Genomic DNA, 15,840 nt, shown 5'->3' on the forward strand with positions numbered 1-15,840 from the left:
GAGTGCATGTGAGGTGCTTAGCGTACTGCCTGGCACAAACCTGGCACACATCGAATGTCATCTTTCTTCTTTTCTACCTTCGTAACCTTGTGATACCATCACTTCTGCTGGGCCTTCTCCCTTTCCCTTAACTATTCATGCTGCCAGCCAGGTGCTCTCTTCTGGGCTCCCTATTCTCTTGAATAAAACCCTAATTGTGACCATTATCATGTGTTCTACGATTAAGCATTGTTTCTGTCGATTGAGATAATATACTTAAAGTGCTTGGGGAAATAATGGATTGGACTCATCAATAGCTTTGAGACTCTTGCAGTTCCCCCATTTGTCCACTGGGTTTGCTAGCGAGCAGTTGATTCACATTTACTTTATTGGACTAATTCAGTGTCCATGTTTATTTTACAGTGTTTATCTTTATTCCCAATTATTCTAACCCACTGAAAGAAAGCAAGGCCCTTAATAAAATGGAGCATGAAGTTTCAATTTTCACATGAGTCATACTTGTGAGTAGTGCGTTCTTTTGTCTTGGGCTCAGCTCATGGGGCAAATCAAAAGAGAACGGGAAGAGTTTGGTGCATGTACACAGCTGGAGCACTGTGTTAAGTTGATAGTATTGAAAAAACGGAAGGTCTTTTAATCTGTGTAAGGAATAAAACTAGGAAGAATCATTTTATACTTATGGGAAGGATTTACTGCGTTATAAATATGATATAAACCTTTCTTAATATTAGTGCTTTGAACTTGCTGAGCACCTGTCAGTAGTGGATTCCAAAACACTTCTCTGACAGTAAGCCCCAGGACCTTCAGGATGGAGTCATAATCTCCATTTTGTAGTTAGGAAAATGAATGTGAGGAGTGACTTGCTCGAGAACACAGAATAAGTTCCCATCACACTTGGATCTCAAGAACTCAGACCAAATCTGACCTCTAGGTTACTCTTGCCCACACATAATTATTTTGTAAAAGAAAAAAAAAAAGGAAGAAAAGAAAAATGATTTCAAACCTATATTGAGTTAAGCGTAAGGATCCCTTTCCACCTGTTTTAACACGTTTTTTGAAGTTTTGCTTATTTTTACATTGGCAGGATTTTCACATGATTAGTTCTGAGTGTCTTTTGTTTTAAGTGACTCATGTAGGGGATGAAAGAGTTTGGATGATCCAAGATCTTTCCACTAGTTCCTGTTCAGTCTAGTTGGGTGGTGACCAGTAGGGGCTGTTCCAGTTCTGAAAGAGGTAATACATTGGTCATCTTAACCTAGACTCAGGGGAGGGGGAAGGGATGGGAAGCATAGTTCCAAACTGAAAAATGACAGATTTTACATCAGGTCATTTGGGTGCTAAGCAGGAGAGTCCTGTTGAAAACCTAGGAAGATGGACATAGAAGTAAAGAAGGCATAAGTTTTAGAAACAGAAAATAAACAGGAATGTAGGACAAGTCCACTAGAAGAAGGAACACTAGAGAAAGGTGGAGCTTGAGAAATGAAGTAGCATCAGCAAGGCTGATACCACCAATGCTAACCTGCAAACAGATTTCAGGAGAGGCAGGTGACCTCACTGGACCAGGGGGATCAAAAGAATCAGGCGGCCAGGTGACGAGGAAATGGGCAGCTAGGAAGATAGTTTTATCACATGAATGCCCTAGAGAAGAAGATACATAAAATTAATCCCTAGTTTCTATGTGGGAATTTGCATCTATTTAATTGTCTAGTATAGGTGCAACAAATCAAAAAAGTAACTGTAAATCATCCCTAATGCAAAGGCTAACATTTAACTATCAAGACTATAAATGGAGTAATAATCGACATCGTTACCCACTCAAGGCACTGTATCGATACAGGCTTTTCTAATACCTCCATCCCACCCACAAATGCCCCAAAGCTTTGGAGGCAATATATAGCCTCCCTCCAATCCTCATCAAAGGGGAAGCATCAGCGGGCAGTTCTCTCCTTATTTCTTCTTTCCTTCCTCTCAGTCTGTAGGATCCTGAAACAGGAAGTGTTTGGCCCTTGGTCTTAATAGAACAATGATGGACACCATGAATGTACTCCACTCTAAATGTGGACCACAGCAGGGAAACATTCCCACAGGAATATTTGTAAAGCTTGTGCTTTTGTTTTTGAACATCCAAGTGATTTTTCTCACAATTTTTAAAGAATCAAGGACACATTGATATTTCAGTTAAAGGAGAAATAAGCCCCACGGAACCAGAAAGAATCCACACGAGCCTTGGCCAGATACATGCATGGTTCTGAGTCTGCAGGAAGGGACAGATGCAATTTGAAAACACTTTCCCGAAAGGCACTTTACGCATAAAATGAGTAAAACATGATTTGAGACCATCTCACTCAAATTCTATTTAACATTCACTTGTGTCATAGAGTACTTGTGTCCATGTTACCATGCAAACTACATGTCTGAGGCTTGCCCTTCCATTTTTTCCAGAAACAAGGAAAAGAGCACTGTGTTAAGCAGAACTTTTGTTGCACTTCTGCTGCTCTCTTCCCATGACTCTCCTTTTGGAGAAAGTCATACCTCGAGCCATGGTTTCCATACTTGTTCAATAGCATTTGATACCCCAGCATAGAAACAGACAAACGTTATTTTACTAGTGTATTTCTTCTACATAATTAATGTATAACATTGACTTATTATTAAATTGATCATTGAGCACTACCAGTACTTTTATTTAGAAAGTAATTTGAAATCAGTCTCAGTAGTTCATTTTTTGCTATACTTCATTTTGGTTGCACAGTACAAAGAAAAATCCTAATTCATCAACAGAGGTCTTTTTTTTTTTTTTTAAAGATTTTATTTATTTGACAGAGAGAGACACAGTGAGAAAGGGAACACAAGCAGGGGAAGTAGGAGAGGGAGAAGCATGCCACCCAGCTAGCAGGGAGTCCGATGCAGGGCTCGATCCCAGGACCCTGGGATCATGACCCGAGGCAGAGTTAAGGACTGAGATACCTAAATGCCCCTAGAAGTCTTTACAAAGGGTAACACTTCTGCATAGCTCCCCTTGCAATCTCCACATACTCTCTGAAAAAGTGGGTAGGAATATTTCATTTCAAAAACTGTATCATCGACTATATGTAATAACTGTTCATTCCTTCTCATAAATATAAAAGCCGGAAGAGAAGCACTCAAATTTACAGTGTTGTAAACTGTCAAACAAAGTAGGCGATCATTTATTTTTACCCAAACATGTCATTACATAGGGAACAGAGCATGTTCTGGGCAGATCCCCAGGCCTGACATGGCATTTAACCAAGACCAGCATTGATATAACACAGTCATGTGCTTGTATATGAACACACATGAGTGGGCCTGAATTCTTAAGGGAGTGTTTAAACATCATTATGTTCCTAATCAATGGCACATTTAGAAATAAAAAAAAGAAAGAAAAAAATATTTTCAGAGAAGGCAGGAGAAGTTATATTGTGAGTCTACACAAAAATGAGTTAACCTGAGTGTGCAAGTTAAGACATGAGTGGTGTCTTAAGAGTTAACTTAGGGGCACCTGGGTGGCTCAGTGGGTTGGGCCTCTGCCTTCTGCTCAGGTCTCGATCCCAGGGTCCTGGGATCGAGCCCCGCATCGGGCTCTCTGCTCCGCAGGGAGCCTACCTCCACCTCTCTCTCTGCCTGCCTCTCTGCCTACTTGTGACCTCTGTCTGTCAATAAATGGACGAAATCTTTAAAAAAAAAAAAAGAAATAAAAAAATATTTTCAGAGAAGGCAGGAGAAGTTATATTCTGAGTCTACACAAAAATGAGTTAACCTGAGTGTGCAAGTTAAGACATGAATGGTGTCTTAAGAGTTAACTTAGGGGTTCCTGGGTGGCTCAGATGATTAAGCATCTGCCCTCAACTCGGGTCATGATCCCGGGTCCTGGGATGGAGCCCCATGTCGGGCTCCCTGCTCAGTGCGGAATCTGCTCCCCTTTCTCCCTCTGCCCCTGCCTCTGCTCATGCTCTCTCTCTCTCTCAAATAAATAAATAAAATCTTTTTAAAAGAAAGAGTTAATTTCATATACAGCACATCGAACACTCTTGCCATTTGTATCCTTTTTTCAAATAAAATTCAAATCAAACATCTGCAGCTCCCTAAATCATTTTGCAGAATTCACAGCCTGGCCCAGAATCAGTAATAGATGTTTGTTGAGTGGACAACAGACTCTACTTTAAAAATTCGCTGGCATAATGTCGCAAAGGTTTCTCAAGACCCCTTGTCCTCTTCAGGGGAGGCAGAAAGGAAACCAAGTCATCTGCAGTTACCTACCTCTTGCACTTAACCGTCTTCAAAGCTGAGTTCTCCTGCCTACTTTACAATGGAGGTTTCTACACGTATGACTGCAGGTCTGTAAGGGAGATATTATTATTACCCTAATATTACAGCTCAAAAATCAAAATAACATGATATTTATTAGGGTCTATTAATGAGTAAAGTGTGGGATTGAGACCCTGGGCCATGGAGCCCCTAAAACCATGCTTTCCCTACGCCTTCTCTCTGTTCTGGTGCTCTTCACCTCCCCCCTACTTCCTGCCTCTCCCACAAACTGAAAACACTGCCTACCATTTAAAACCTACTTGGATTTGGGGTTAGTCAAGAAAAGCCATCTGGTCTCATAGTTGCACTTGTTTACACATAAAGGATTGGAATAATAATGCATGTTATGTATACATATATACACTACATAATAAAAAAACATAAATATATGATATATGTACACATCACAGGTATAGAATAAGTTTTGTAAGGTTTGGCATAAAGTACTTTTCTTATCACATCAGGGCATTTCGCAAATGAGAGCTTTCCTATTCAGAAATGAACATTTTATTCTTTCCTCTGTAACTTTTTGTTTAAGGGAAATTTTTTGACTGTTTTCTTCCCCTAGATAATGAAAGAGTGTACTAACCAAATAAACATAGAGTATTATAATTGCACTGCTGATAATTTTGCTAGACCTCTGAAAATTCATTTCTTGCATAAATAAGACTAGAGACAATTGTCCAAGATCAGGGTTTCTCGGCACACAAAGTAGGCTTTGTCCAGTGGATGTTTTCCTTGGGTTTTTTCTCCTAGATAGAGTGCTAACAAAAGTATTACTTTCCTACTTTGTTCCAGAGGTGGGGGTTTGAAGTCTATTGAGGGCAACTTTGGGCCTTATCTAAGCCTCCCATGGTGGGTCACTTAGGAGGGAAAGCCCTGACTTATTGGTCCCTGGGCAGGAAAGAGGGGCCACAGTGGGGACAAGGACAAGGACAAGGAGCAGTTCTCTGCTTGAAGTGATCTGGCAGGTTTGCATTGAGGAAGGTGTTTATCCCTGTTTGTGGCATATCCCTTGTCCCTCCATATTTCCCATGGCTAGTGTTACTTTTTATAACATATCTGACTGTCTGGGAAGGGGTCTTAGAGTTCCATGCCTTAGAAAGCAAAAAGGAAGGGAGGGAAATCTTCAGTAATGCTATCAGCAGAAAAGTTTCTGGCCTTCAGAATTTACAGAGCAGGTGAATTCTGTGAATGTGTGTGTGTGTGTGCACATGCGTGTGTGTGTGTGAACATGTGTATATGTGTACACCCTTAAGCACATACATGTGGTACATACGATGTGGGAGATTTTCAAATGGATAACTTCATTGAAAGAATCAAAACTTTTTCCTTTATATACTCTTGCATCTTCTTTAGTATATTGAATATATTGTAAAATGTATATTGAGTATTAGTAATTAGATTGAAAATTATATTGTAATGTCATTTTTTGTGGTCTAAGAAACGGGGAGGATCCTACTATCTTTGAGTTTTAAACATATCTAGGGAAAAACACCCAAACTCCTGTGATCTACTTTTACTTTTATCATTGACATTATGATTTTAGTAAGAAAAGAAAGGAAACTTCCAAGGAGAGTTTAATTTTAAAGAGGATGCAGGGTATCTTTTAGAAAGATTTTCTTAATCATCTGGATTAATCCTGACTTTCAACTCCAGATAAGAAATAGGATATCCCATAAGGAGGATTTGCAGTATGTAGGGAGGTTTTTGCCAACCAGGAAAGGCTCCCAGGGTCTGAGTTATTAAAGTTAAATTTATTGGTGATTATGCCTATTTCCTGTATAAATGAAACTTCAAAACAAACACTTAAAAAAGTCGAGAGAAGTCAACTAAATGGCATGGTTTTTATAAGTATAAAAGAAGTGGCCATTTTCCAAAGGCCTCATGGCTGGGCAGATTGAATAAAATGAAGGTGAGAGCTTACTGCTAACCCCCGACAAATGCTGACACAGTTGTACCCCCCACACACACACACAGACACACACACACACACAGACACACACACACAGTTCACAAGAAATAATAGACAAACTGTCAGGAAATACACAGCTTTAATCCCATCAAGGGACTCTTGTGACATTGTAAACCTAGTAACTAGAGTTTGAGTCCTTGAGGCTGTCCCTAGACCTTCTGGATGGAATTAATTCCATGTAATTCTCAACAACCTTTTCTAATTGGTTAAGATGTGTGAGATGCCATGCATCATGGAATCACTTCGCCATCTGCATCTCACACAGACCACTTCAAATGGGAAAAAAAGAAAAAGAAAAAGAAAAAAAAATCTTGAGAAGAAAAGCCAGCAATTGGTCTACCTTATAGGAATATGGTATTTACTCTTCTCCCCGACACTCTGCCAAATCAAAGCAGCGAGCACCATCGCCGGTTCATCAGCAACACCCGCCCCCCTCCCACCGCCCGTGTGGTAGAAGGGGTAGTCATGCTATAAATGAGCCTGGGGGGCTGCAGAGCCAGGTGCCTCGGTCTCCACATGAGGTTTTAACCTCTCCGGCAAAAGTAAACGTGAAGCCTCGTGTGGGGATGAATCCTGGTTTCGTATAAAACAGATCTTCAAGAAGTTAAGCCAGGACAAAAATAACCTACACCAGATAGAACGCTTTTCCGAATCTGTGCCTGTTACCTCCTAAAATACTTCACTCACTTGGCCAAGTTAGAAAATAATAAAATTGTCAGTGCCCCACGAAGGTCATCAGCTTGCTAGTCGAAACTTTTCATTTTCCCCTTGTTTGTGAGAGGGCCATAGAAACACAGCTTGAACCCACAAGTCGTTATAACAGTAAACTCAGGCAAAAGCATGCTGCAGTGTTACACGATGACCACGACACCAGGTAATGCTCATTCCTTATTCAGGCTGAATACATGTGAATGAACCCTCATGTCCCTACGCAGTGGAGACCAGACATGTATCTGTGTGCCTCGAAAGCAGTGAACTTGAACATATGTGTCTGTGGTGCTCAGAGACCTCAGCACTGTCTTGGCTGCATGGACAACACACCTATAGAGAGCTACATTTTTTAAAACAGTTATTTATTTAAGAGAGAGAGTACATACAAGTGGGCAGAGGGATAGAGAGAGAGAGAGAGAGAGAATCCCAAGCAGACCCCTCCACTGAGTGTGGAGCCCCAGGCAGGTCTCAGTCCCTTGACACATGAAATCATGACCTGAGCTGAAATCACCAGTTGGTCACTTAACCTACTGAGCCACCCAAGGCCCCAAGATCTCCATTTTTGAGAGAGCTCAGTGAATTTAATTATTTGAGTGCCTGCTACTTTTGATGTGATAATTGGAAAAAACATGGGAGAAAGAGTGGTTTTCCTCGTAAATAGGACTAGAAGTTACCGAAAACAAAGACAAAAACAAACAAACAAACAAAACCACCCCAAAACAAACAAACGAACAAAAAAACCCAACATAGGAGCACATAATAAGACAAGGTAATAAAGTGGGCTTAATTTTTGTAGTTAACTGTAAGAGGGACATAAAAATTACTCATAAAAATTAGACTACATTCTAGAATACATTCTAGAATGAATGTATTTAAGAGCCATGTTTTTTAAAGTAGGTTCCTTGAGCCAACTCCATATGTTTAATTCCTTGTCCTTATTAAAAATGCCCCCGATACCTTTTCATCCTCCATCATCCTTGCTTGATCGACTCCAAGTAATCCTTGTCTGCGATGTGCTGGGCCTTCCCCTAAACTCAGAACTGCATTAAGGTGAGGACTGTATCGGGGCGCCTGGGTGGCTCAGTGGGTTAAAGCCTCTGCCTTCGGCTCAGGTCATGATCCCAGAGTCCTGGGATCGAGCCCTGCATAAGGCTCTCTGCTGAGCAGAGAGCCTGCTTCCCCTCCTTCTCTCTCTGCCTGCCTCTCTGCCTGCTTGTGATCTCTGACTGTCAAATAAAAAAATAAAAATCTTTAAAAAAAAAAGATAAGGACTGTATCATTGATATCTCCAGAGCTTAGCACAGAGTCTAGCAGAAGTGCATGAATTAATTGTGTGAATTAATTCTGATTTTAAGAAAGTGGAATTTCATATGATTTCACCACTGAATCTGAAATAGTTAACCTCATGCATTCAAGTCAGTCGGGTCTGCCATAAGACCTGAGCACTAAGCCAGTGCTCGTGTGCTCTTCCTAGTCAAGGGAAGGGAATGAATGTACATCAGGCATTAAGTGCCAAGAATGATGATGGCCTCTCCAAACAGTGTGTCATGTAAGCATCACAATCCTGCTAGGAGGAAGAAATTGCTACCCATTATGGAACCAAGGTAGTAGAAACTCAAGGAGGTTAGGTTACAGACTCAATTTCTCAGACCTACAAAGCGGTCAAAGAAAGATGAGCTACCCCCAGGGGGTCCTCTGTCCACTGCTGCAAGTTGGGATCAAACGGATTTTACCCAAGCCTCAAGTATTTGATTTATCCTAGACCTGCTCTAGAAAGTAAGAAAATTTCCAAGAAAGGACAATTGACTCTATACCCCATTTCCTGGATTTTCCTTAGGTCAGGCAGGCTGTTCAAAAGTATTTATTTCCAGGGGCGCCTGGGTAGCTCAGTCCATTAACCATCAGGTCATGATCCCAAGGTTCTGGCTCACTGTTCAGTGGGGAGTCTGATTCTCCCTCTCCCTCTGCTGCTCCCCCTGCTTGTACTTTCTCTCTCTCTAGTACTCTCTGTCAAATAGATGATAGATAGATAGATGATAGATAGTTATTTCCAAAGCACACCACCTTAGAGCAGATGGGAAAAGACCCTCTTTCCCCCAGCTCTCATTCATCCCACTCACCAGCAGCTGGCTCAGACCAGGATTCCAAAGGGTGACAGGGTCACTCCAGGGTTCTAGGCTTCAGGCAGATGGCTCCTCAAGTGCGAGGCAGAACCTAGATCTCCACACAGGCTAGAGTTTCATGGTCAAGAGTCTGTTGCTCTGTAAAGGAACAAAGGAACCATTAAAGCAGCCCTGGACCATCTTCCAAGAGCTTTGGAGAAAAAAGAAAAAGGTTAGTGGTCACAAGTAGAGGAAAAATAGAATTTTTGTTTTTTCTAGAGATTTATGTATGGATGCAAATATATATGTACATATGTATGCATGCTTAATTCCAGGGACCAATACAGAACAAACTTGTTTCTTTGGATAGGTTTCCTTTTCTAGTTTAAAACTCCCTGTTTGATGAGCATGGAGCTGAATAATCCATTTATACTTACCACATGTGCCACTATTTGAGAGGTCTTGACATGTACATGGTTAAGATCCTTCAGGGGCCAAAATAGAAAAGCTTCCCAGCAGCCCAGCAAAGCACATTCAAACATATCTTATTTCCTCAACAAGAGGTCTTTAGGTAAGATCACACTTAAAGAAATGTCGTTACTGAAGAAAAGAATAGAGAAAAGTGTTTATATTCTTTTTAGATTACATTTTCCATTATCTTATGAAAATAAAATTAAAATATTTTAAAAGTACGACACTAGTTATAAGAGGAAACATCCCCCAATCTTAATTAATATGGACAAGGTCTCTTGAATAACGCCTAAATGTTTCTTTAAAAAATCAGCACTCTTTTCTTTTTTTTCTTTTCTTTCTTTCTTTTCTTTCCTCTTTTCCTTTGTTTTTGTTTTTGTTTTGTTTTGTTTTTTGTTCTTTTTGTATTTAGCCCTCAAAGAGTGAGTACATCTATGGTTCAGCTTTCTCCTTCTTAGGAACACACTATATACCAAAATATGAGAGTCATTCCACTTACCAATTTTTCCATGCACATTCTTTTTTTATTACACATGCTTTTTTTTTTTTTTTTTCCAGCTTTCCAACTATATTTACATAAGGTTTGGGGAAGTTGTAGGCAGTTGTAGGGTACAGGGAAATACACCAAATTTTGTAGTGTTTTAACAGGGATTTCATCTGCCAAAGAAAACGCTGACACTACTCATTGGTGAGCTGTCAGCTCAAGTGGCCAAGAAAGATGTATCCTTCTCCTTCCACCTCAAAGGAGAAGTCTTTTCTTGGATTAATAAACAACTGACTTATAAGAAGGACTTCTCCAACCCTAGCAACCCACTACCCTTTAAAAAAATTCATACTCTCCTTGCAAAAACCACCTTCAGTGTAATAGAAGAGTTCTAAACCACAATGTTTTCCTAATCCAGGATTGCTCACCAAAATCAGGGCTTATGGAGATATTTTTGGAAAACTTTGTTTGCCTCCATCCTAAGAAAACTACATTAAACAACACCCAGAATTGCCCACGGGTGAAGCTCCCAACAGCATCATGGGATTATTTCCAGATCAAGCATACAGCACTGGTTTTCCCTTACCTGTCTCCTCACCTTGAAGAGGATGTGTATGTATCCATCATAAGTGGATTTTAGCAATGTCCCTCCTCCTTCCATTGACTATAGAACTGACCAAATTCCCCCAAAGTCCCTCTACCTGGAATGCTTTTCCCTCACTTCAGTCATGTTGTTGCCCAAATGGCACTCAGTTATCAAAAAAGTCTTCTTCCCTGACCACCCTCTGTAAACTAATCCACCAACACCATTTCTCTCGATGTCTTATGTTGCCTTAGTTTGCCTGATAATCCCAATTCACTACATTTATTCATTGGCTGCTTCTCCCTAATTAGAATATCAGGTCCTTGGGTCCAGGACTTTATTTTTTGTTTGGTGTTATACTCCCAAGGCCTGGAACAATGCCAGAACATTATTAAATTATAAAGCAAGAAATTATTTTAAATATAAATTAATTATACTTCTATGAGATATTATTTTTATGAATCAATCAATGAATGGTAAGACACCTTTGAGTTTCAGAAAGGGTTCCAAGCATTTATTGACCTTTCATGGTGTGTTGCTCTCAAATCGTGTGTGTGGCCCAGAGGCAGGGCATTACACCACAGGGCACAGGGACCTTCCTTCAGGCTGTGGAAAAGTCTAGGGTTGGTAAGTGATGGGTGACAGGAGAACTCCCCCACAAACTGTAGCCTAATCACAGGTTAAGGTCTTAGTCTGCATACAAAGCTCTCTAGAGAATAGCCTTCCAATATTTTCCAGAGTAAACATATATATTCTCAGCCAAAGAGCTATTTTCTATCAGGCATGTTCATCCCATCACTGTGTTCTATTTACAACGTCTTATTTGCCCCCAAAATGTTCTTTCTACCCTTCCTTGCCTCCCTAGCATGTCTTGCCATCACTACACATCTCAATTTCATCTCATCCAGACTCAAGGCCTCCTCTAGCAACCAGGCCTTCCCTGAGGCTCTTCTTCTCATGCCCACCATCACCATCCTCACCATTCCCCCTGCTGGAAGGAGCCACTCTTCTCTGCTCTCACTGAGTTAGACCTCCATCTCCCTGATTATACTGACACTCTTTTACTGTGTATTTAGAGACTTTGGCTATTTGTTTTTGTTGTTATTGTTGTTTGCTTACTTGTTTGTTTTTGTATGAGTCTTAGTTTTGCAAATTAGACCAAGAAGGAGTTTCCCTTGTTTTTATTATTTTGCCTCCACACCATTCACAGGCCCAAAACATTCCTGGTTCCCAGAGGCTCTCAACCACAGAGCACGAAGCCCGAAGCCCACGGTGGGAAGAGTGGAGGTGAGGGCAATATGTATCTGAGTCTGGTGCGGAAGGATGGATACAGGCTGGAAGAGTACCCCACCTCTTGCTACCCTGCTCCACAATGTCTCCCATCCCAAATAACCTCCCCACACTTGAGATTGTGTATTATTCACCATTGCGTCTCTTCCATTGTCTAGCACAGTGCCTTGAACTTACTGGGTGCATGCATAAAATAAAATGTCCAATGAATGAATGAATAAATGCACCCATAGAAAATCTTTCTGTTCCCTTGTAGTCAGCACCTCCCTGATCCCAGGTTTAAAACACAGATCCTTAAGGCAGGTTGTAAAACATCTTCATCTTTAATCCTTATCCCCCTCCACAGCCACACACACCCTCTGACCAAGCATTTATCTCAGGGCACAAAATGCCATTTGCGTACTGATCAAAGGCTGTGGGAATGGGCAGCATGAGCAGAATGGCAGCTGTTCTCAAATCCTGCCCACACCCTTCCTGTTTGCGGCAGCCCACCCCAGGGGCTATTATGTTTTCAGAAGGCTAAGCAGAGCCCCTCCTTCCCTGGTCCTTACAGAGGCTAGCTCTGCGGGTCTGAAGTGGAAGCCCCTCACCCATGGAGCCTGTTTTCAGCTTTTCATTGTCCCTATGCAAGGCGCAGATAGCAGGCCAGACGCTCCTTTCCCCTTTCCTGGGACGCTGATAAGGCAATGAAAACAGTTCTCTATTTTCCTGCACAAAAGCTAACTTAGAAGAATGGGGTGGAGCATAAGTGATAACCAGCCAGAATTTGTTGCTTTGTGAAAAGAAATGTGGTGGGGAGGGAGTAGAGGAAGACTGAAAGCTTTGAGTTTTTGCTCTGGGTTGTAAAAGTCAGCCACCATTCAATGACAATGTCCCCTTTCCAGCCTTAGAGCCTCATTTCACTTCTGTAATGGAAAACGCTGCCCTCAGGTCAGAGGGCCGCAAGTGTCTCCTCCTGAGGGTGGCTGGGCCACCTGGGAGGCTCTCTCATGACCCACTTAAACCACTGCTGAGCTTAGGGGTTGGAATGAAGGGAGAGGGGAGAAGATGAGAATGCCTTCCAGTATGTCCTGTACGTTTAACCCATTCCAATCGAATTTCTTACCCTTTGAACCCACCAGCTTGGTCAGTTTCAGCTCAAAATGTGTGTGTGTGTGTGTGTGTGTGTGTGTGTGTGTGTGTGTGTGTGTGTGTGTTTATGTGGGGAGTTTCATCAACTCCACATGATCTTGGTTTATCCCAAGTGTCTCTAGTCACGGACTCTTTAAATAAACAAAACAGCCTGGAGTTTCCAAGTTCTTTTGCAAGAGAAATCCTTCAAAGACGTAGTTGCTGTTTGGTGAGTGTAGAGACAAAGAAAGGCCATAAAGAAATAGAGAATTGCCATTTCCATCTGGAATTGGGGTGGGGGAAGGGTGGGGGGTGGGACATGAAGGAGAGAGATGAGACTTGACCAAAACATTTACTGGTGGGAGCTCGCTGCCCTGAGGCCGGTGCCTGCCTCTCTGCCACCACTTGTTCTGGAAACTGGTGTAATGAAAGGAAACTGCACTCCTCATTTTGTTTGTCAGAAAAACAAGGTAGTTTCCATGAGGCCAATTCAAGGAAATTAATTGGTCTAGGGTAGGGCGCCAATACTGGCATCGTTTTTAAAAGCAACGAAGGTGGTTCCAATGGGCAGTCAGGCTGGAGGATCAGTGAAAAGACAATCTCTAAGGTATCTGCTGCTTCTAAAAGGTTACAATGCCATAGTTCAGGGTCCAAGATTCTCTGGTTTTTGAAAATTTAGCTGTAATTGGCATACAATGGAGTAGATTCAAGTGTACAACATAATGATTTGATATTTGTGTATATTACAAAATAATCGCAGTAAGTCTAGTTAACATCCATCTCTGTTCAGCCTTCTCTCATTTACCTAAAGACTTGATTCACAGCTCCTTACTAGACCCCACCTTTTTCTGAAATGGCTGGAAGAAGACATTCAGCAACTGGCCGCTGCTACTTTTCCCACTCTGTAACAGAAGAGCAGGTGGCTGAGCATGGCTCCATCACCCAGGGACCAAATTTCACAAGGCATGCACGTTTGGAGGGCTCTGGGAGGTTAAAGCGGGTCCATACTGATGAGCTGAACCTACCCAAGGAAAATAAAGAAATCCATTGAAATAGCAGGGGGGTGGGGTTGGGAGTAGGGGGGATACAGTGGTGGGACAACCCTACTAGGCAATTTCACCTGGAATCCATTGCCATCATGAACAAGGCTGAACCGAACGAATGGAACTCCCCTAGTCACTGGCTGGGATGTGCCCCCATCACTTTCCTTGAGAAAAACTTTGATTATTTCTACATATCCCACTATCTGTTTCCTAAATAGCAATATAAATCATTCTTATGGTCTCTCGCTCCCTTTCTGCCTCCTTGCATCTAACTCCCTAATCTGAGTTTTTAGGATCCATAGTCCTGTTTTCACTCCAGACTTGCCCCACTTGCCCCTAGGGAGTCTCTTCCAGCAGTGAGTCATCTTGGGGACTGAGGGGTGGGGATCTTCATGACAACTGCCTAAGACAGGACCAGTAATTCTCTAGTGGTTTTAAAATCAAGTATGCAGCTGCATTAATACCAAAGGAACAAGCAGTATAAAATTAAGTAAAATGCCAAATATCTCAGACAAATGGAATAGACAATAAAAGCAAAAAAGCAATATGATTATGGTAACTTAGATCTTTAGAATAAAATCGCAGGAATTAGATACGATCCCATTAGCCAGATAGGCCAGTTCCATAAAGGATGGTCTCCTTAGCGTCCTTGGCTTACAGCCATTGGGGCTCTCACTAAACAGCCAGTGACGGGAGTCGCGCTCTTGCAAGGTGTCCCATTCCAGTTTGTATCCATTTTAATTAAAATCCAGTTGGAGTAAAATGCCCGGTTAGAAGGCCTGTGAATAACAGCCCATCCATGGAGGAAACATCAGCCCACCTACAAGAAGAGGAAAGATGAAAATTGGGGAGGAAGTTTGTAGAATGGGTAATGGGTCTGAGATATTTATTTATGATTTTCTCTTAGAATCACTTCTAAATTGCACATTCACATGGTCTTCACATGTCTCCATCCAGAGAACAAATATTCCCATTCAGCAGCTTCTACTGTTAAATAACAAAGTGATGGAGATAAAATAATCTGAAATTAAAAAGAAATTAATGTAAACCTCTTGCTAAAGTGAGTTGTTTTTGTTTTTAAAGTAAGGAATTTGTTCTTTGAAGCTTCAACTATTTGGTAAAAATGATCTCATCTTTGTGTTCTAGTTATTTAATGTTGTGGATAAGTAGGGAATATCATAGTTATCTGGGCTTCCCCCCCAAATTAGGACTTGTAGGAAAACTGGTATAAATGTGTGTAGGGGCGCCTGGGTGGCTCAGTGGGTTAAAGCCTCTGCCTTCGGCTCAGGTCATGATCCCAGGGTCCTGGGATCGAGCCCCGCATCGGGTTCTCTGCTTAGCGGGGAGCCTACTTCCCCCTCTCTCTGCCTGCCTCTCTGCCTACTTGTGACCTCTCTCTCTATCAAATAATAAATAAATAAATAAATAAATAAATATGTGTAGTGATTATACAAAAGACACTGAGCATCCTTTTAGATCTGATCCTTGAAAACAAAGTTTTAACCAAGATACTGTAGGTAAGTAATGTAGATGAAGAAAGAGAAGGACTTACCGAGGGATACTATTTGCTCTCTGGGATCAATTCCAAATTTTAATGCATGGATTTTACCCCTTCAACCTGAAAATCTTGCTTTGTGGCTTATATTCACCAACATAAAGATATCTCATGCACATACTGTTTTCAGTGTAAACCAACACAGGGCTTATTTTTAAGTACGATTGGTTCATATAGTGCTCTGAAATGATTA

This window comes from Lutra lutra, chromosome 6 (assembly GCF_902655055.1).
Source record: "Lutra lutra chromosome 6, mLutLut1.2, whole genome shotgun sequence".
In the NCBI taxonomy this organism is placed as follows: domain Eukaryota; kingdom Metazoa; phylum Chordata; class Mammalia; order Carnivora; family Mustelidae; genus Lutra; species Lutra lutra.